The following is a 21284-nucleotide window of genomic DNA, read 5'->3' as shown; positions in this document are numbered from 1 at the left end:
TGGCTGCCATGGCTTGTAATTAGTATATCTCTTTTGATGCTTTCTTTTTCTAATTTGATGTTTTGATGCACTTTCTTCTTTCCCGAATTATATTGTTATATTATCCAAGTGTATGTGTTCCTTGTTTCTTTATAATCGGAGTCTGAATTATTTTGGATTGGAGATAATGTGTTTGTTTCTACCCAGAAAACTATGTTGTTCATTGCCTTGTTACTCATACGGATACACTGTTGAGTCTGACCATGCAAATACCATATATATGTTTAATGATATATGTTTGACTATAGCAGAACTACATAATGAGTTGGATGACTTAAAAAACAAAACCTGTAAGCTGGGTTGATGGTTTAATCTTTTTTACTTATGTGTAGAATTTAAACACACAATTGATCACAACAACAACAGCAGAAAAAGTTACGTAACCAATATTTTTTTAGAAAATAAATTTTTAGCAAGGGCCTAGCCCTTATTAATATTAATATTTTCTTAAAAATAAAAAAGGGACGTAACCAATAAGTCTGAGTTTCACCGTTGTTTTTGTGAGATAGCTGTGACACTCTTGTTATAATGAATTTGCTATCCATTTTAAGGAAGGGCTTTAGAGGAAGGGTTTTGTTGGAAACCTTTTTTTCTTTTTTTGCTTTTGGTATAATAAAATACATCTTAAGTCCATTTAAATATGAGGCACATCAAACAAGCTCTAAGTCAAAGAGAAACGTTGACCCTAAAGTGAAGTCTGTCACTTAGTTGCATCCTTGTATGCATGAAATTAGTGACAATATGCATGAAATTAGTGGCAAGAAAATAAAAAAGTGTGAATAAAATTTGGCTGAAGCTATTTGGATACTCCTTCCACAATAAGTACACTTGGATTATTCTCATGTAAACACTTGTGATTCCTGTGTCCATTCCAATCCCAATTTCCACTAGAGTAGTCAAGGTAAAGAACAATCTCATCAGTATGACATTTCTTGAAATTTGCCGTAACAATTCATTTCAAAACTCATCTATATTGACCATTTATCCTTTTTCACTCTATTTGAAACATGAAATTCTCAAATATAGATCTACTTATTCTTCAGTTCTACTAATAATATAAAACTTAAAACATAATATAGCCCATTATTTAAAGTTACAAACACAGTCCCTTTCTAGACTTTCTCCCACGGATAATATGTTGTTTTGAATGGATATTTACCAAGTTACACGTTGACTAAAGTGAATAAAAGTGATAAGGTTTGAGAATTACCAACGCAACTTAATAGATCTATATGAGAGTTGGCTATCTGTCATTGAAAATTTTGTCTTTAGAAAATTAAGGATTAAGTATGTCTTTCGTCTATGAACTTTGAATTAAAATTAAAATTCGTTTTTGTCTGAAATTTTGATATATTTTGCATTTTAAACTTAAAAAATGAATGAATAGTCATTTTAATCCAATTACGTTAACTTTTTTTGACGTGTTGAACGCATCTCTAAGCAGATATTGAATCGAAAATGTGTCAAACGTTATAAAAAAGTCAAATACTAACATAAAACACCAACACCTAAAAAAAATTAACGTAATTAGGTTAAAAAGACTGTATTCATTCATTTATTTAGTTCAGGGACCAAAATGTATTGAAGTTTCTGACGAAGATAAATTCTAATGTTGGGTCAAAATTCAGAGACTCAAAATATAATTAACCCAAAAATTAAAAAGAGTGTTTGCAATCTTGTTTACAATTTTTTATTCTAAAATTTTGTCCACTGAAAAATTATTGTACCAGAAGATTATATGACCCTAAAAAAATTCCAAAAAGTCAATGGCAAAGATAAAGATATACGAAAAATACTTAATATTGTTCAATAAATATAATATAATTTAATTAACACGACGATAAAAGTTTAAAGATTTAAAAATAAATTTTACAAATTAATTGATAATAAATTAATTCTAAATTTTAATATAATTTTTACAGTAATTCGTACTTTATAAAATCTTTCTCATAATTTTTGAAAACTTTATCTATAAAAACCAACTGAATCCATGAATTATACTTTAATTATACTTTCATTAAAAGTTTTTAATTCTTGCATGTGCGGACAATTTTGGAGGCAAAAGAAAAAAGCATTGTGTTTTGCAGAGAGAAGACAAAGGCATTTTGTTTTGCTGAGAGAAGGTAGAGGTGACGAAAACACATCGTTGAGAACAAGGGTTTCCGTTGTCGTCATCCATGCCCACGGTCGTTTGTGAGTTTCCTTTAATTTTATCTCACAACTTTCTCACACCTTCATCATTTCTGGGTTGGTAACCCAATCATGATTTGTTTATTTCTTTGGCACCGAGAACCCTCAACTCAAACATCGAAATGTTTGGTCTGTGTGAGATTCACCAGATAAGTTGAAACATTGGGTTTATTTAAGCAAAATGGTCAAATCTTTGGGTAGTAGGAATCATTGCAAGCAAGGAATGCAGTAAGAGTGATTACAAGGTTGGGAGAGTCAACTTTTCGAGTGTTGTTGTTGGAATCTTTCCTTCGTCAACGTTCATTCGTGGTGGGTTTTGTATGCGGGGAGTAGTGTTGGAATAAGTGGAGAATTTTTCTTAATATTATGAACATCACTAATAGTTTTTTTAATGCAAAAATATGAAACTTAAGTGTTAAGACAAAATGTTCGTTGTCATCGTATCATAGGACAAAACTATAAAATGTTCTTAATATTATGAACATCGCTAAGCAGGTTTTTTGGATGGTGTAATGAAAAGATGTCCCTTAAAATATGTATGAGGTATGTGGGGATTCCTATTTGATTAACTTGTGAGTTATTCTTATTATTTTAAACATCAGTTGCAATAATTCAATGGAAAATAAAAAACTTGAGAGTCAAGAGAAAAATGTTCATTGTAATCATATGATAGCACAATAATATTTCCAAGACTACTAAATGTTAATTGGATAGGGATAATGGAAAAAGGTCTCATAACTAATGATGGATTAAGTGGGGAGTTATGATAGACATTTTGATCTTGAGTTATGAACAACAAAAGTAAACTATTTCCATGACAACTAAATTAAATAGTAGCTTATTTCGATGGTGAATATTACAAATTATCCCATAAGTATTGTAAATGGTATGTGGGGAGCCGTGTTGGATTAACTGGAGAATTATTGTAAATTTTTTTTATTATCAGTTGCAGTAACTCAAAATATGAAACAAAAACCGGTACTGATGACCAAAATATTCAACATAACTTTCCACTTAATTGTTCTTCACTCCTCACTTTCAAACATAGTGACTCGAAAATTCCAAAAAATCCCCATGGCCACATTACCCAGTATTTAGTGTCATGGTCATAGAAATGAATTTGTACTCACCAGTGCAGTAAGGGCTTTCTACCCCGGTTATTTTCCACATTTTGCCTCGGGTCTGGAACCGAGGCATATTGGGGCGAGGCCAAAAGGTACACCTTTTGGCCTCGGTTATCACCCGAAGCCATAGACCCAGTTTTATGCCTCGGTTGTTTTGAAACCGGTGCCATATACACAGCTTTCTGCCTCGGGTCAGTTAGGACCGAGGCCATAGGTGATAAATATTTTTTTAATTCAAATTTTCGCAGGCCACCATGCCAGACTGAACCTCACACTAGTGCAAAATTGTATTTTTACCTCGCCTTATAGGTCTCGGTTGGTAAGGAACCGAAGCATATAACGGTGCGGTGGCATTTTTGCAATTCCAAGCAACTTTTATGCCTCGGTTCAAGAAAAGCCCGAAGCCAAAAGGGGTTATATGCTTCGGTTAAAAAAAAACCGGTGCCAAAAGGTGCTTATATGCTTCGGTTGAAGAGACCCGAAGTCAAAAACGTGACTGGAAATTTCAAAAATGCCACTAGCTGTCACGTCTTTGGCCTCGGGTGGCACAGAACCGGGGCCAAATAGGGCTATATGCCTCGGTTATTAATTGAACCGAGGCCATATAGTTTAATTAGGGCACAAAAACATGAACCCCTCTACTTCTTCCTCGCGCGCCGCTGCATCTCCTCTATCTCTCTCTGCGCGCATTTTCTCCAAACCCTAACTCTCTTCTTCCGCACGCTGCCACCACGCCAGCCACCGAGACTGGGTCCGCGAGCACCAAGGAAACCAGCCCTCCGGCCACCGCGACAACGACCGCTCCTGTCCGAGACTCCAACTCTCTGTTTCTCTATTTCTGATTTGTTCTTGGGTGTGAACAATTGGGGAAGATGAAACGTAAGAATTTTGTGCTGGGACGGGGGTTCTGATTTGCTGTGATGTTGTATTGCAGGGAAGCTCTTGCGGTTCGACGGCCGGTGACGGATTTTTCCGGCGAAGAGGAAGAGGAAGAGGAGGCGGAGAAGGAGGAAGAAGAAGAGAAGGAGAACGCGGCGGATGACAGTGGTGATGCGAAGGCCTCAACGATCGACGCGGGGCTTGCGAAATTCGCGAAAAAGATGCCCATGTTTGAACCTGAGAGGGTGGAATCGAAAGAGAGACCCCTCAAAGTGAATTTGGACTTGGCGTTAAGCTTATAGCTAGAAGAAACTTTCGATACGAAGAAGCAGAGGCATTGCTTCGAAAGCTGTGGTGTCACTTTTTTCCTTTTCTTTAATTACTGAGTTTGTTTCTGTGGAAATATTGGCAAGTTCTTTTTTGATGGTTTTGAATGGGAATGGAAGTGTATAAGCTTTTGGCCTGAAGAGGAGCGTGCTGTGTTATTTAGACTTTCACTTATGTTTGATGCAGCAGAATTTGTGAGAATCTTAGGTTGTCCATTAAACCTCTCATCAACGCACAGGGACATGTCTTGCGGAAAATGTAATTAAAAAAATATTTTTACCATATGGCTTCGGTTCTCGTGGACCCGAGGCAGAAAAGGAACCCTATGGCTCCAGTTCATTTAAAACCGAGGCATAAAAGGGACTCTATGGCTTCGGGTAACAACCGAGGCCAAAAGGGGTACCTTTTGGCCTCACCCCAATATGCCTCGGTTCCAGACCCGAGGCAAAATGAGGAAAATAACCGGGGCAAAAAGCCCTTAGTGTACTAGTGTCACCCTTTTGCTTACTCATGGCTGCTGCAGAGTTATCACAGCACATAACCAAAGAAGAAAAAACCTTAAACAAAACACAACACACTTGCTCCACCTTAAGCATTCTACAACATCAGCATTTTATTTGGTTACATAGAACATGGATTTTGATTCATTGATTCATTGATTCATCCCATTGATGTTCTGAATGATAGAGATAACCCCTTGCGTGCCAAGCTTCCCCTGTCCATTGGCCACCATACTAGTAAAAAGTTGTTTCCACAAGGAAGCCCCAGGCAACACAACAACATCATCGTCTTCGGCTCCTTCAACAACATCAACTCCCATTCCCAAATCCTTAACCTGGTACTCTGCAAACCCACCTGGTCGGAAATCCCCTTCGATCATTCTCTCCCCAAATATCTCCAACGCTTTAGAACCCACAACACCCTCTCTGATACCCTCCACGAACTGCTTCAAGTCCAACCCCGCGTGCTTGATCACCCTGCATTCAAACCAAAACACAAACTGCAAGAGAGTAGAACAACCCAAGATCTTCTTCACCAGCAGCAACAAGCCCTCAAGTGCCCTCGTTGCGATTCTTCAAACACCAAGTTCTGCTACTACAACAACTACAGTTTGTCACAGCCCAGGCACTTCTGCAAAGCCTGCAAGCGATACTGGACCCGAGGTGGAACTCTCAGAAACGTTGCCGTTGGTGGTGGCTGCAGAAAAAACAAGCGTCTCAAACGTCCAAACGGTGACGCTTCTGCTAACTCTCATCCTTCTACCTCCAATTCAAACCCTCCCTCACTACCCTACATCCTTTCTCCTGCAGTTCGTTCACGGCGGCGGCTTGCCTGATCTGCTCGTCCACGGAGGTCTCCGCGACCAGGCGAAGGACCAGGAGGCCATAGTTGGGGCGATCGGAGGCGTCGACGAGGGAGGATTCGACGCGGCGGTGGGGCTCGGGCGTCGGTGACAGCGTGTGGAGAAAGCATTCCGATAGGAATTGCAGAGTCTGAGGGTTCCACTCCATCGCCAGAAAACTTTGTGAGAGATTTTGGGGAGGGCTCGTGCTCCCGGAGAGAGAGAGAGGCGCTGGTGCGGGGAGGAAGAAGGGTTCACGAATTTCGAACCCTAAATAAAGAGTATGGCTTCAGTTGTAAGAGGAACTGAAGCCATTGACTCCCTTTTGGCACCGGGTCTCCTTGGACTGAGGCCCATACCCCTGACTTCCAACAACCTCTTGGCTTCGGGTCCTACTGGACCGAGGCCTATACCCCTCTTTGGCACCGGTTTTGAGCGAACCGGGGCCTATACCCCTCTTTGGCCTCGGGTATTTGGAGAACCGAGGCCTAAAACTTGGCTCTAATTGCAAAAATGCCACCGCGCCATTATATGCTTTGGTTTCTGGCCAACCAAGGCATATAAGGCGAGGTAAAATGGGAATTCTGCACTAGTGACTATGTTATTGTTAGTGTGAGGATATTATGTTCACAATGAAGTTTGATTTATATATAAAAACTGGGTAATGAAGACCCAAATAGTCATCACAACTCCCCACTTACTACTTCTGTACTTTCTATTTATAAACAATATCAGTATTAGCACAATTTCAAAAAGGTCTACCATCCACATAACCAGTAGTGAATGTTGTCGTACTGACTAAATTTTTTATGTACATAATGTACGATGCATGGATCATTTCATAAGTGGCGAGTATAAAGTAGATTAATGGAGAGTGGTGATAAATCCCGTTGTTGTCACTTCTGGTGTGATGTGGATGAAGTGTTCCTATCGAGGAGTTCTTCAAGCCGTTGTCTCCAAAAAGCTAGACATAGGAGTTTTCGCTTCTTTTTGCCAAAAACTTTTCCCTTTTGCCTTTGTGTCCAAAACTAACGCACATGCCACACTTAATTTCATTTAATGAAATTCAATTTGAAAAATAAAACTGCCTTGCCACATCATTTTGGTTATACTTTTACTCGAGAATGTGAATAAATAAAAGTAGTTGTAAAAAACCAACTACTTTAAACTTTAATCAAGCTTATTCTTGTTATATGCTGAATATAACTTTTATTTGTATATAATGCAAACAAAATTACATGATTTACACAAATGTCAATATGAGTGAAACACTTGTACGATATATGATGCAAAGTGTCTTTATTGGTGTACTTTTTCATTCATATTACATATGATGAACCCAATTGGCAGTATAGGTAAAAAATATGATGTCCAACCTCATCTTTTCTTCTTGTAATGCATGCGTAATATTTAACAAATATATTATGATTCTTGTTTTAATTTTTATTATTTGACTTGTATGTTTTAATATTCTATATAGGAATCATATATTTTTATCATAGAATAATTAATTTTTTAACATTAAAATTAAACAGTTAATTTTATATACCATCAAATTATCTATACTAGATTTACTAGCGAAAATTAATGAAATATAGATTATCTAACATAGATTTACTAAGTTAGATATAGATTAACAGTTGTTATATATAAAATAAACTGTACAATATAAAAATAATATACACAATAAATATATAAATATATATATATATATATATATATATTATTATTATTAAAATAATAAAAATAGTATATAATATAAGTAATAATAATCAATAATAATCATAAAATAATGTTATATATATATATATATATATATATATATATATATATATATATATATATATATATATATATATTAAAGACGACAGTTTGTTGTTTCAAAATCTTGAATTCGTCATTAGTTAAATTAGAATTAAAATTTTAAAAGATATAATTACTAAAAAAAATTTTATGATGAATAAGTTATAGTTAAAAATTAATTATAAAAAATATATAATATAAAAAATTACATGTATAGGAAAATATTATTCTATAAAAATAAGATTTCACATTCAAATAGGCAGAAGAGTTGAATAATTTTATCTTATTCAATTATTGAAGATAGCACATGAAAAATAAGTAGAAACCAATAGTTTGTGTTTTATTTCCACCGTTTCTTCACTAAATAATACAAAAACATATAAGAATTGAGAGTATTTCTGGAGATGATCAGAGAGCATTTCTGGAGAGCAATGGCAACAATTTCTTATGCTATTGGAAAGTTCTATCAGTAACTTCGATACCTCTGATGCAAGTCAAATGCAAGGATCCTTGAACATGGCTTTCACAGATCATGGTGTCTAAAAAACATTTTCAAATGAAATTATGTAAATTATAGTGTTAGTTAAACTGCTTATAGTCCAAAGCACAATATTATAGTGAAAAACAATGGCCAGAGCCATACGAGTATTTCTAAATTAACCCACAAATAACAATGACTTATCAACATCTTGCTATATTATTAGCATGAAAGCTCACATGTTGGATAATGCTAAAAGCATCTTTGACAGCCAGCGGTATGATGGCAGTACAATTTTGGTCTCCCTGCAAAAATCATTATTAAAATGTAAACAAAAAAAAAACAACTTTAAAGATCTAGTAAATTTATAAAAATGCATCATGAAGAAGATTCTAGGGAAATACATCAATGTGTTAATTTCACAAGAAATGGTAAAGAGGATACGTAGATCACTAACTTTTACCTTTGATTTGATCATATAACTTTTCACAAAGAAAATAGTCATGTTTATTTTAATCTGTAAATAGATTATTTTTAATCTTTGCAATTTTAGAGGATAAAAAGTAAAATAGAAAAATAAAACTCATGTGCATACATATGAACTAAAAATTATTGAATTGATATTTATAAGAATCAAAATAAAATAATTCTTCATTGTAGAAATCTAAAGGAAAAGTTTTTAAAACTATAAATGATTAAGCCTAAAGTTAATATTACTCTATTATAGCTAGAAGACAATAAGAGATTAAAATTAACATGACTGCAAACATGACAGAACTATGATTTCTCAAGTAACATGAAAGAGTTCATACATTAAGCAATTGCTAGCAAAAGGGCATTATGAAGTTTTGAAGTCAATCTTTTTCATTCTCCATTGAAAACTAAGTATATTAATAGTTCTTTTAATTTCTTCCTGATGGTAACTTAATTACCTGGTGCAGTGGTGCTTTCGGCACGAATACCATTATTTCCATTAATTTCATGTTAAGAAAAGAAAGTATTAGTTCAATTGATTTCCATTAATCTTATGTATAGTACCTGATATCCTCCCACCGAGTGATAACAATGCAAGCATTAGCAAAGTCAATAAGCCAATAAGGCTCATAAAATCCAAACCCTTTTAAGAGTCTCTAGTGTTTGATTTCCAAAAGTTGCATATCCAAAGCATCCACACAAGGCACAAACAGACAGATTATGATTAAGTAGAGCATGTTCATACAACTAACAAGGGCATCTTTCAGTCTTAATAGAAATGCAAAAATCCTCACCTCATGTTTCTCCATTTCTTGTTTCCACATAGCAGCGTCCCAGAAGTCAACTCCCATGGCTCTGCAATACGTTCCCACTTTTAAATCGGTGTGCTTTTTCACGACTTCAGATTGCTAAAGTGTATCAATAACAACAAGTTAAAAAGACAAAATACAAAATGCCAAGAAGCAAAAGTACTGATCCATCACAAGACAACTTATGATTAAGTAGAGTAGGTTCATACAACTAACAAGGGCATCTTTCAGTCTTAATAGAAAGGCAAAAATCCTGACCTCATGTTTCTCCATTTCTTGTTTCCACATAGCAGCGTCCCAGAAGTCAACTCCCATGACTCTGCAATACGTTCCCACTTTTATATCGGTGTGGTTTTTCACGACTTCAGATTGCTAAAGTGAATCAATAACAACAAGTTAAAAAGACAAAATACAAAATGTCAAGAAGAAAAAGTATTGATCCATCACAACTACAAGAAAAATGCTTATTATCTACGAAAATTTATCTATGAAATATGGTTCATAGATAATTTTATTTTATCTACGAAAGTAGAATACATTATGTACGAAAGTTTCCTAGGTAACGATAAAATATATTATTTACGACATTTTGATAGGTAACTATAATAGAAACTTTTCTTACGAAGTATTACCTACAACATTTAGCGTAGACAATAAATATCATTTAAAAAAATATAAAAATTATTTAAGAAAATGTTATTTACAAGATAATTTCATATGTAATCTTATATAATTTATTTTTTTATTAAACATATGTTTTTAGTATATAGCTTATTGTAAAACAACGTTCAGTCGTTCATCCCCTCACTTTGTTCATCTCCTTCGTTTGATGCTCGTTGTTCAATATCTCTCTCATTGCTCACTGATGCTCATTCTTGTTAATCCTGCTCATCGAACGTCTCACTACAAGTTGTTCATCAGAAGCTCACTGTGGTGTTCGTCCCAGGCTGATGCTCACACTTGTGCGAACCACTATGCGAACGATTGTGTGAACGATTGACGCTCACGCTCACGCTCCCAAGTTGGCGCTCACACTCTATATCTCGACCCAGCTCGCAGGTGTTTGAATGCCATTTTTCGTGAGGAAAGCAGAGATCGAACCCAATTCCTGACTGTGCGAATGAGGTTTACAGAGTGGGGTTCTTTTTTCAAAAAAGAAGAAATTGGGGTTTTTAGCAAGTAAGTGAATGGTTTAGGGTTTTAGATTTTACATTTTTTTGGACAATTTTATTCGATCTTCCACTTTTTCAATGTTAATCTTAGTAACAATTTAATTTTAATGTAGGGTCTGTTTTATGAAAAAACCAATAATTGCTATGCTGAATCCACCTCTTTGGAGACTCTCTTTACAGCTACCTCCTTGTTTTCCAATAGCCCCTTATACATAGTTCCAAATCCACCTTGTCCAAGCTTGTTTTCAAGGCTGAATCCATAAGTTGCTTTCGTGAGATCCCTTAGCCTAAACTTTTTCGGAGCCATAGAGGAGTATTGAATCTGTTGTATGGAGTTGATGTTGTTTATGTTGATGCCGACATGATTGTCAGGGGCATCTTCTGTGAAATTGTGTCCTGTGTCAAACTCCACTACTATAGGATAGCAGCCTGTGAAGTTCCATTGGAAGTAGCATTTACAATGCCAAGCCATTGTCTATCACTGTTTTGTGGGACAGTCCTATCTGAAGTTAAGATAAAGGCCAAGCCTTCACCACCAAGGGTAGTTTCTGGAGTTGTGTTGAGCACAAAAGTGGTGTTGAAGGAACCAATAATTGAATAAGAAAGAAAAGAAAGATTTTATTAAGAAGAAGAGCACAAGAAATAGGAGAGAAATATCGTCCAAGGATTTCCTCTTTACGAATGATTTTTCGTTTCAAAAAGAGTCAATGCTCAATCTACAAATCAACATATATCCATCCACGTTTCCCTTTACTTCCTCCTATATATTTAACTCATTAACTCCCCCTTGCCCATGACTTAGATGCTGCCCCTTTTAATAATTCTAGGAAGTTTGAACTTTAATCCTTCCTAAAGTGCACTATTTAGAATTTAAATTTTGGATAACTTCTTCGTTTTGTACCAACATATCAATGTTATGACTGCAGTTTGAGTAGTGAGGAAAAGGAAAAACATAATGGTATACCGTTTCAGTTTTACAAGATATATTTGTTCTGTCAGGTTGAAGTTGCAAGAAATACATGATACTAATTGATCCTGATTATCAAAGATAATTGCTGACACTTCTTTTGACATTTTATTCCTTTAAACTTGTTATCCATCATGAAAAAAATGAACCTACTCCTTTTAGCTGATATATTTTTGCTTTTTATGATTTTATGTTGAAACAGGTTGGTCGAATGACATTGGGTGGGCTGTTGGCTCTTGGGTATACTGTTGTGGTTAGTCATAAGCGTGCATCGACAACTGTCAATAATGGCAAGGTTACCATCTCTTTTGAGACCATTGATGTTCTTGGTGAGACATTTATGGTGATGAGAGAAACTAATAGAAAGGTATAGTTTTTTCTGATCCCATTAGACATGTTCTATGTAAAATGCGATCGTTTTGAGGACTCACCAGTCACCATAGTAGTATAAATAAGGGTTAATTCTTATATCAATTTAAAGAAAAAGTTAATCAGTTTTTTATGTAAAAATTAAATATTTACAGCCATTAGATAGTATTAGATAAAAGAAGAGAAAGTTCAAAAATCCTATGTTGTTTGTTCCATACCAACACAACAACACACATGGTCCCAGTCACAAATCATTTCACACAAAGCATCTTGGATCCTCACTCACATATAAGCATTTTGGATCCTCATTCACATATTCACATATTCTTTTTGTTCAGATTAAATCAATCAACCAAATTCATTTGGATACCTGAGATATGCAGCTTCCAAGTCCCATGCCTTCAAAGAATTGATGAAAAGTCAGCGCAGCTACCAGTGGTCTTATCGTGTTAGGACTCTCTGAAGCTCCCAAGGAAATTCCAATAATAACAGAGTGAACAATTATCCCCAACTCCAACACCTGTGTAACAGATTCAAAACCCCCGTTGTCAAATAAAGAAACCGAGAATGAAACCCTGATTTTTGAAGAAAAAATATTAGTTTGTCCCTTAACCTTATATATATATATATATATTTTTTTTTTCATTGACTTAGAGTCTTATGAATACCTGTGATATGACTCGATGGCGAAGAAGCTGGGAGGATTGATCGTGGGAGTGAACAGAGCCATGACTATGGCCATGCGTTGCATGTGTGTGAAGTTCCGCATGCCCTTGGTGCCCTGTCTCTTTCTCCACATCCCCACTCTCGATCTGTACTTCATTGGAATGGTGTTTCTGAAAATACGCAGTGGCATAAGTATCCAGCATGAGAGTCCCCATGGCAGTGCACATTGCAACAAAGCCAGTGAAAGGAAAATCTCCCCATGGATGCTCCTTCAAGCAAGGTGAGGTCAGATTCTCAAAAGCATCGGGTAACACGTGGATGAACCCAGTTGCCAGAATCACACCTGCAGCAAAAGCCTTTATCAAGAAACGCAGGTATCACTTAAGCAGGTATCACTTTTCCCATAAAAGAAATACACACTCCAATTGCACTCACAATTCAAATTGATACCAAAGCTACTATTTTGTATTCCAGAGCTTTTGCTCTATCACAATCTTCATTTTCTTCGTTACAACCAAAAATACTATAATAGAAGAAAAAAACGAAAACTGTTGGTTTATCTTATATCTAGTCATTGTAAGATAAATCTAACCAAGAAGAAGAACGAGAGAAATAAGAAGGAAAAGAAGAATATAGTGAAGAAAAAATTTTCCGAATGATTTAAATAGGAAACTGTATTATCTGATTGATTATCTTAAATTTTAATTAATGTATATTATTTTTATTATAAATGGTAAATCTTTTAACAGAAAAGGAAGATGACATAAATGATGAAGCTATGTCATGAAATGTCGACATAAGTTTGTAACAACCAATGGAAAAAAAAACTTTGAGAAATTTAAATGCAAAGAGATTTTGAGAGAATAAGAGGAGTGTGTCCATTATGTGGAAACTGACGGCAATGTGTGAAAGAGAAGAATAAAAAAAGTAGAGTGAAGTCAACCTTTTCTGTTTTCATATTTTGATTGAAATCTCTTAAATGTAGGACCAATATAACAAAAAAAATAAAGGCAAAATGACCCATCGAATACAAATATCAAATAACAAGGTAGAAAATATGAATTCCAACTTCATCTTTTCTTCTATATTGTGATGCATGCGTAATGATTAATAAATAAATTATTGATCTGGTTTTATTTTTTATTATTTGACTTGTGTGTTTTAATATTTTATATACGGATCTTATATTTTTATCATAGAATAATTATTTTTTTATCATTAAATTTAAACAGTTGATTTTATGTACCACCAAATATCCATACTAGATTTACTAGCGAAAATTAATGTAATATAAATTATGTAACATAGATTTACTAAATTAGATATAGATTACCGGTTGGTATATATAGAATAAACGGTGTAATCGGTAGTGATCAAAATAATATACACAATAAATAAATAAATAAATATATATATATATATATATATATATATATATATATATATATATATATATATATATATATATATATTAAAAGATGGCAGTTTGTTGTTTCAAAATCTTGAATTCTACATTAATTAAATTAAATTAGAGTTTTGAAAGATATAAATACTAAAAAAAACTTTACGATGAATATGTTACGGTTAAAAATTAATTAAAAAATATATATAATATAAAATTTCATGTTATGTTCTTAAAAAAAAAAAATACATGTATAGGAAAATATTATTCTATAAAATTAAGATTTCACACTTAAATAAGTACAAGAGTTGGATAATTTTATCTTATTCAATTATCGAAGATAGCGCATGAGAAATAAATAGAAACTAATAGTTTGTGTTCAAAGAGGGAGCTTACTCGGTGTGCTGAAGTTTTGATGGTGTTCAAAGTCATGCAAGCCGATCAAGCTTTGTCACTAGAAATAGGTATAATCATTCATATGAATAGGTAATGCATGTTTAACATAATGTGAGTCAAACCTAGAATTACTTAGATCAGCTTATCCAATCTTGAACTGTAAAAATATAGGTGTTACATAACTCTTTAATGGATTAGTCACTTATTTAATCGATTATGAAATGCACTACAGTCACTACAATCAAAACCCAATCAGGATAACTGATTAGATAAATCTCTTAATCCATTAATCTCACCAGCAAAGAATTCCTTTTTAAACAAATCTCAATTCATTTTCAAACACACAGAATACATAATCAAAAACCTGATTTGAGAGATTGAGAAAAGAGACATTATAAATATAAATAATGGGTAAAACATAAAATTTATCTCTAGAGACATATGTGACAACAACAAAAACGCTAAAAAATATCAAATAACTAAAACACTAACAATTAGAATATTTGTCAACAAAATAAACATAGATAAAAAGATAACTTTCCTAGTATTTTTTTATATTATAATGGATAATAGATAATACATAATAAATTATAATAGCTTTTAATTATTTTGAAATTATATTGATATTTTAGTTAAAATTGTGTGAAGTTTTTAATACGGTTTGTTATGGTTAGGGATGTCAAAAAAATCCGTACCCGCGGATATCCGCGGATAAAACCCGCAACGGGTAGGAAATGGATATTAAAAATGGATACCCGCTACCCGCGGGTACGGGTATTTTTGATACCCGCATGTTAACGGGGCAGGTACGGATATCATAGTATCCGTACCCGTGGATACCTGTACCCGCTAAACTTTAATTCACAAAAAGTACCCTTATATATATATATATATATATATATATATATATATATATATATATATATATATATATATATATATATATTAGTAAAAAACATTCTAGCCTAATTTTTTCTAAGTTGCACATCTTGTCTTCTGTCTTCATTCTTCAAACTTCAAGTATTGGTACGTTGTCTTCTTCCAAGTACACCCATTGACATTCTTCTCTTTCCTTTACTTGAAATTGGGCATATACATCAAATCCTAGATAGATAATGACGTTTATGGTATACTTGTTGTCAGATGATGAAATCAAAATAAGAATACTTGGCACGTGGCAATTGAGGTTTATTGTTTTTTTATTTTGTTTATTTTTAAGAATCAATTGGAGAAAATGGACTTTTTGATCAAAACACTAATTAAAGAATTTTAATTGTGTTGAATGTCATTTTATATTTACTTTTATAATTATTTGGACTTGTGTGAACTTGAATTTATTTGAACTTTATTTAAAATTTATGATAGTGATGTATTTTATTTTATTTTATTTGAATTTATGATTAAATATTTGTTTTTTAAATAATTTTGTAAATACCCGCGGGTACTCGTGGATACCCGCGGATATGAAAAAAATAGGCGGATACCCGCATAACGGATACCCGACGGATATGGGTACGGGTACGGGGCAAATATTTATCTAGCGGGTAGGGTACGAGGGAGCTACTACCTGTACCCTACCCGCCCCGTTGACATCCCTAGTTATGGTTGTTTATTACAGTATATTATTACAATAAAATTCTTATTTCATTTTTTATGTGCAATTTAATAATAACAAATTAATGTTCTAAAATGTGTATTTTAGTTTACAAATTTAATTTTAGTATTGTTATGAATAAATAAATCTGAATATTTAAAATATGAAGTTGTTAAAAAAAATTAATGTTGATGTTTTTTTTAAACACAGATTCATGTTTTGTGTGTGTTTTTTAAATAAGGATTGATGTTTGTTTGAGTTTTTTTAGGTTAGTAAATATATATTTATTAAAAGAGATTGAGAAAAATAATAAATTTTTTTAAGTTTATAATTAAGTTTTATATAAAATTAACATGAATTTTTTTATATATATAAATTTTGAAAGTTAATATATATATTTATAATATGTAAAGAGTTGAGTCTCTACAATGGATTAAAAATAATAAGAATGGATTATGTAAAAATATATAGAGTAAACTCATTAAAAATATTAAGCATAAATCATATAGTTAAAATATTAAGCATAAATCATATAGAAAAAACGTAAAATGAGTAAACTATATAAAAATTAAAAGAATAGACAACATATAAAAAATGAAAAAAATTAGACTTTTTAAAATATATAGTTAAATGATGCAGAAAAAAAAATGTAAAAGGCAGATGATCTTATGGTATGAATGTTACACGAAAAACAAATTGCAAACAATAAATTCTGTAAACATAAAAGGTCAGACAATGTAAAAAAATACAAGGTTAAACGATCTAAAAATATAAAAATTAGACATAAAAATGTAAAGATACTTATATTATTATTCTTGGCCTTAATTTCATCTCATTTTTTATAATTATCATTTATGTATTTTTTTTAAAAAAAATATGTTAATTTTGTTTAATTATGACTTAAAATATTATGTTTAATTGTTTTAAGCTGATGTTTTATCTTATACTTAATTTATTTTATTTTAATGCAATTCTTTGGTAATATAAAGATGAAATTTTAACTTTTGTAAAGTGAAAATAACTTTTTTTTAGTGAAAGTAAGATATTTTAGTAGCAAAATTAATGTTTCTAGTTTATTTTAACAGTATTATAAAATTTAAATTATGGTGACATAGTTTACATGTCAAAGTAAAAATAAAAATAAATTATTAAATAATAAAATTACAATTTTTAGTTTTGGTATTATAAAAGATTTTAAATTAATTAATAAACATACATAAAGTGTAATTTCTACAATTACGAAGAGTACACCTGAGACTTCAATACAATTTCATTTCCTACCATATAGAATATGACTATGACAACAGTAAATAATTCTCAACTAATCCAACATCATCTATTATATTAAACCAATAATTAAACAAATAACTACATTGAGTAGAAGAATCCACCTTTTGTTTCCAATAGAAAATGTTTCTATATTTCCTAGCCAAACGAATTAAAAAACTACGAGTGATGTTAAAATACAACCGAAGCACCATCATTAAAAATTCAATATATTATGTTTGATATATTATCTCCACTTGTTAGATGTATGAAGAAAGGAGTAAAACAGGCAGAGAAGAAAGTAACAAACAAAAGTTGTTAAGATAAATAGGACAATTCTTCTCAAAACAGGAGCCGGTGAATTGATTTTACCTAATTCTACATAATTTAATTTTTTTGAAATAGTTTTTAAAAAAATAGCTTGTTAAAAATAATTACATGGGATGTTTAAGTAGATTGATTGTTTATATGATGACAAAAATAAGGAGAGAAAAGATAGAACAACTACGAAAAAAATTTATACTAGTTTTTTATTTCTTAAAATCAACATTCAGTTTCTTATAACAAACCGACCACTTGCATCAAACACAAGAACACTTTCATAACGAGTTTCAGCAAATAACACAACACAAATTCATAATTCAGTAATCAGATTGAATACACCTATTCAATTTTAATCTTCCTTCACATTGCTAAGCCAAAATCCATGAAATTGATTCCAAACTTGATAAACATTAGTTGTTCCCTTCAATATGCTTTAAGAATGCTTTCTCTGAATCTTTCCTAGAATTCAATTGTTGAACTTTATTATGATAGAATACTAGTTTTCGTGTTTAAAAACCTGTTATGAGAATATTAATCAATTCTATTATTTTTCTAATTGATTAGGTCTCTAATCTATTAGATTATTAGTTTAACCCATTAATTCATAAGTTTTTCGGCTAACTTTTAAGTTTTCGAATTCATAATAGTATGTACAAGTTAAGATGATTTTGTGTGTTTCTACTTTGGCCTAATTCTAACCTACCTTGATTTATATCCTAACCATAAGAAGATATACATGACATAGTGCATTTTTCCTATCTCAGGGACATCATCAAAAACACACAACTCTGCCACACATATATACAAATTACAATTCTAGCTCAATGCTATAGGGACAATAAAAATGTCGAAGATCCTTTGCCAAATGTGGAATTAGCAACAAAGACAATTGTTTTGTGATCAACTTGCCAGAAATTTTTGACAGACAAACTTGTATAATTCATTAGTTTCGGCCACAATTTCATTCCTTTCCACCTAGAAAACAACTACACTATCAATAAATAACTCTCAAATAATTCAATTCCATTCATTTATGACATTGAATAGCAATACAACGTAACTACAAGAAAAAAAAATCCCAAAACAAATCCATTTTGTCATATTAACACAAATGCAAAGGGTGGTTTAAATAACAAAAAAGTCAACTAAAGTAAGTGAATTTAACAAAACTTATACTAGTAACAAATTATATACAACCATAACATAAAAATATAAAAAACATAAAACCATAAGAATAACAAAAAAAAAACCATAAGAATAACAAAAAAACCATAAACATAATGAAAAAGCAAACTTGCCATGGAAAGTAAAACCTAAACAGAACAACACTGTAATCACACACCCAGTGAATAAAATAAAACCATACACCCAATTCCAGTCATAAATGAAGTTAAGGAAGACATCAACATAACTACCAAAAAGAATCACAAAATGAAATCATTATAGTGTATCAACACAACAACAATGCAGATGTACAACAAATACCAAGGCCACAAAAATACACAACAAAAAAATACCCCTTTACTAAAAAGATAACTTCTTCCATATATGTAGTGGAGAGCTGGAACGGAAATACAAAACTCACCTAAATGAAACAAAATAAAAACCAAACATCTATCACAACAACATATAAAGCAATCCAATCTTTGTCGGTGCTTTGTAGTGCTCGTGCCAATAGAAAGAATAACATAATTGAAACGGTAAATGACATAAAAGCCTATACAATGAACATATGTCAAATGTTGAGGCATAGGTAAAATGAGAATTTTCATAACCGGAAACATGAAAAAAAAAATCATGTTTTAGGATAGGTGTCAATAGTATAGAATAAGTAGTTTAGATATTTTAATGGTATATCTATAACAACATATAAAGAAGATTCTCTCTTCTGTGTTCACGTTTCAAAATTTCAATTTTACTCTTTAAAATGTAATTATTTATTACATTTTTAAAAATTGACCGTTATTTTTACAAACATTTTATAAAATCGTCTATCTCTACTTCTTCTTTTTTTCCTATTTATCAACCGTTATTCTCTCATCTTTTCTGATATATTTCACTTTATTTTTCATAAATATAATTTTATTTTATATATTAACTTAATAACATTACAATATCATCACTCACTAATATAATATCACACATATTTAAAAAATGTGTACACATAAACGTGACAACGCCTGTTTTTACACTAGTTATTTTAAGATATTTTGCTTTAGGACAAGTGTCAAAAGTGTAGATATAGGTCATTTAGAAATTTCACCACTACATTGTTTTACCATATTTATAGTTGAATATTAGTGAATGTAAGTCAGTCGAAACTACCAACGTTGGTAAATTCTAATCAAGTCATCAAATCTAGGGGTGGCAATTAGGCCTGGCTCGGTGGGCCACCCTGTAGGCCCGCACAAAATACGCGGGGTAGGCCTAGAAGTTGAACCCGCAAGTCCAGCCCGTCCTGCATAAGCCCATGACCCAAACTGGCTGGCCTGCGACCCACACGGGTCGGCCCGCATGCCTGCATAAAAAAAGGATTTAATTATGTCTTTGGTCCCATTTTCATAGCAAAATCTCAATTTGGTCCCGTTATTTTTTTTTATCTCAATTTGCTCCCTGTTTTGAGAATTTTGATCTCAATTTAGTCCTTTCTGTTAGTGGTACAGTAACAACGTTAAATGGGACTCCACGTGGATTTTTTTATTTATTTTTTTTGAATTTATTTATTTATTTTTTTGAATTTTTTTTAAAAATAAAAAAATTTGCCACGTGTCAAACTATCGTCGTGCCACGTGTCAGTGACAGAGTGATGTGACAGTGATAATGTCAAGTGTCAGTATTATGCCACGTGTCATTTATTCATAAATTGTTTCAATTTAGTCCCTATTTTTGTAAAAATAGTACAATTTCATCCCTCTCCAAATTGAAACAAAAATTAATTTTTATATAAATGTTATACAAATATTTTTATTAAATTTGATATTTTATTCAAATTGATATTTTATTATATATTTTTAACATAGCTAAGTTTATTTAAATTTGTGTTTCACATTCAACTTTACTTAAAATTGTTTTCAAATTTAAAATTTATATGTTTTTTACTGTTACATGAACTAGTTAATTTATGAATTTTTTTCTATTAACATTATTTTCTATTAACAACTTTAAAACAATTTTAAATAAAGTTCAATGTAAAATATTAATTAAATGAACTTAATTTTGTTAAAAATATTTACTTGAAATATCAATTTTGATAGAAATATTTGTGTACATTTATATAGAAATTAAATTTGATTTCAATTTGGAGAGGGATAAAATTGCCGAATTTTTACAAAAATTGGAATTGAATTGAGACAAAAATTAAAATAAAAGGACCAAATTGAGAAAGTGGAAATGACACCTGACATATAAGTGACACATGTCATTGTCACTACCACATCACTCTCACTACCACGTGGCACAATGACAACTTAACACATGGCAAATTTTTTATTTTAAAAAAAAATCAAAAATCAAAAATCAAAAAAATTAAAAAAAAAAGTCAAAAAATCCAAGAACTGACACTTGACACTCCCTCTAACGAAAATGGGGACCAAAGATATGATTAGATAAAAAACAAAACTTGCATTTGTGTATATTAGTTACTTTTTTATGGATTGTTGCACT

At 32.0% G+C, this 21284-nt stretch overlaps 1 pseudogene; it reads right to left on the bottom strand.

Moving 5' to 3' along the window:
* Positions 1–12305: 12305 nt before the first annotated feature.
* LOC146883323 (zinc transporter 1 pseudogene) lies at positions 12306–20137 on the bottom strand (annotated as a pseudogene).
* Positions 20138–21284: the final 1147 nt, after the last annotated feature.

The sequence above is a fragment of the Vigna unguiculata genome, chromosome 10 (assembly GCF_037176805.1).
Source record: "Vigna unguiculata cultivar grain cowpea cultivar isolate G323 ecotype 2 chromosome 10, ASM3717680v1, whole genome shotgun sequence".
NCBI classification, from domain to species: Eukaryota; Viridiplantae; Streptophyta; class Magnoliopsida; order Fabales; family Fabaceae; genus Vigna; species Vigna unguiculata.
This window is presented reverse-complemented; position numbering and strand designations above follow the sequence as displayed.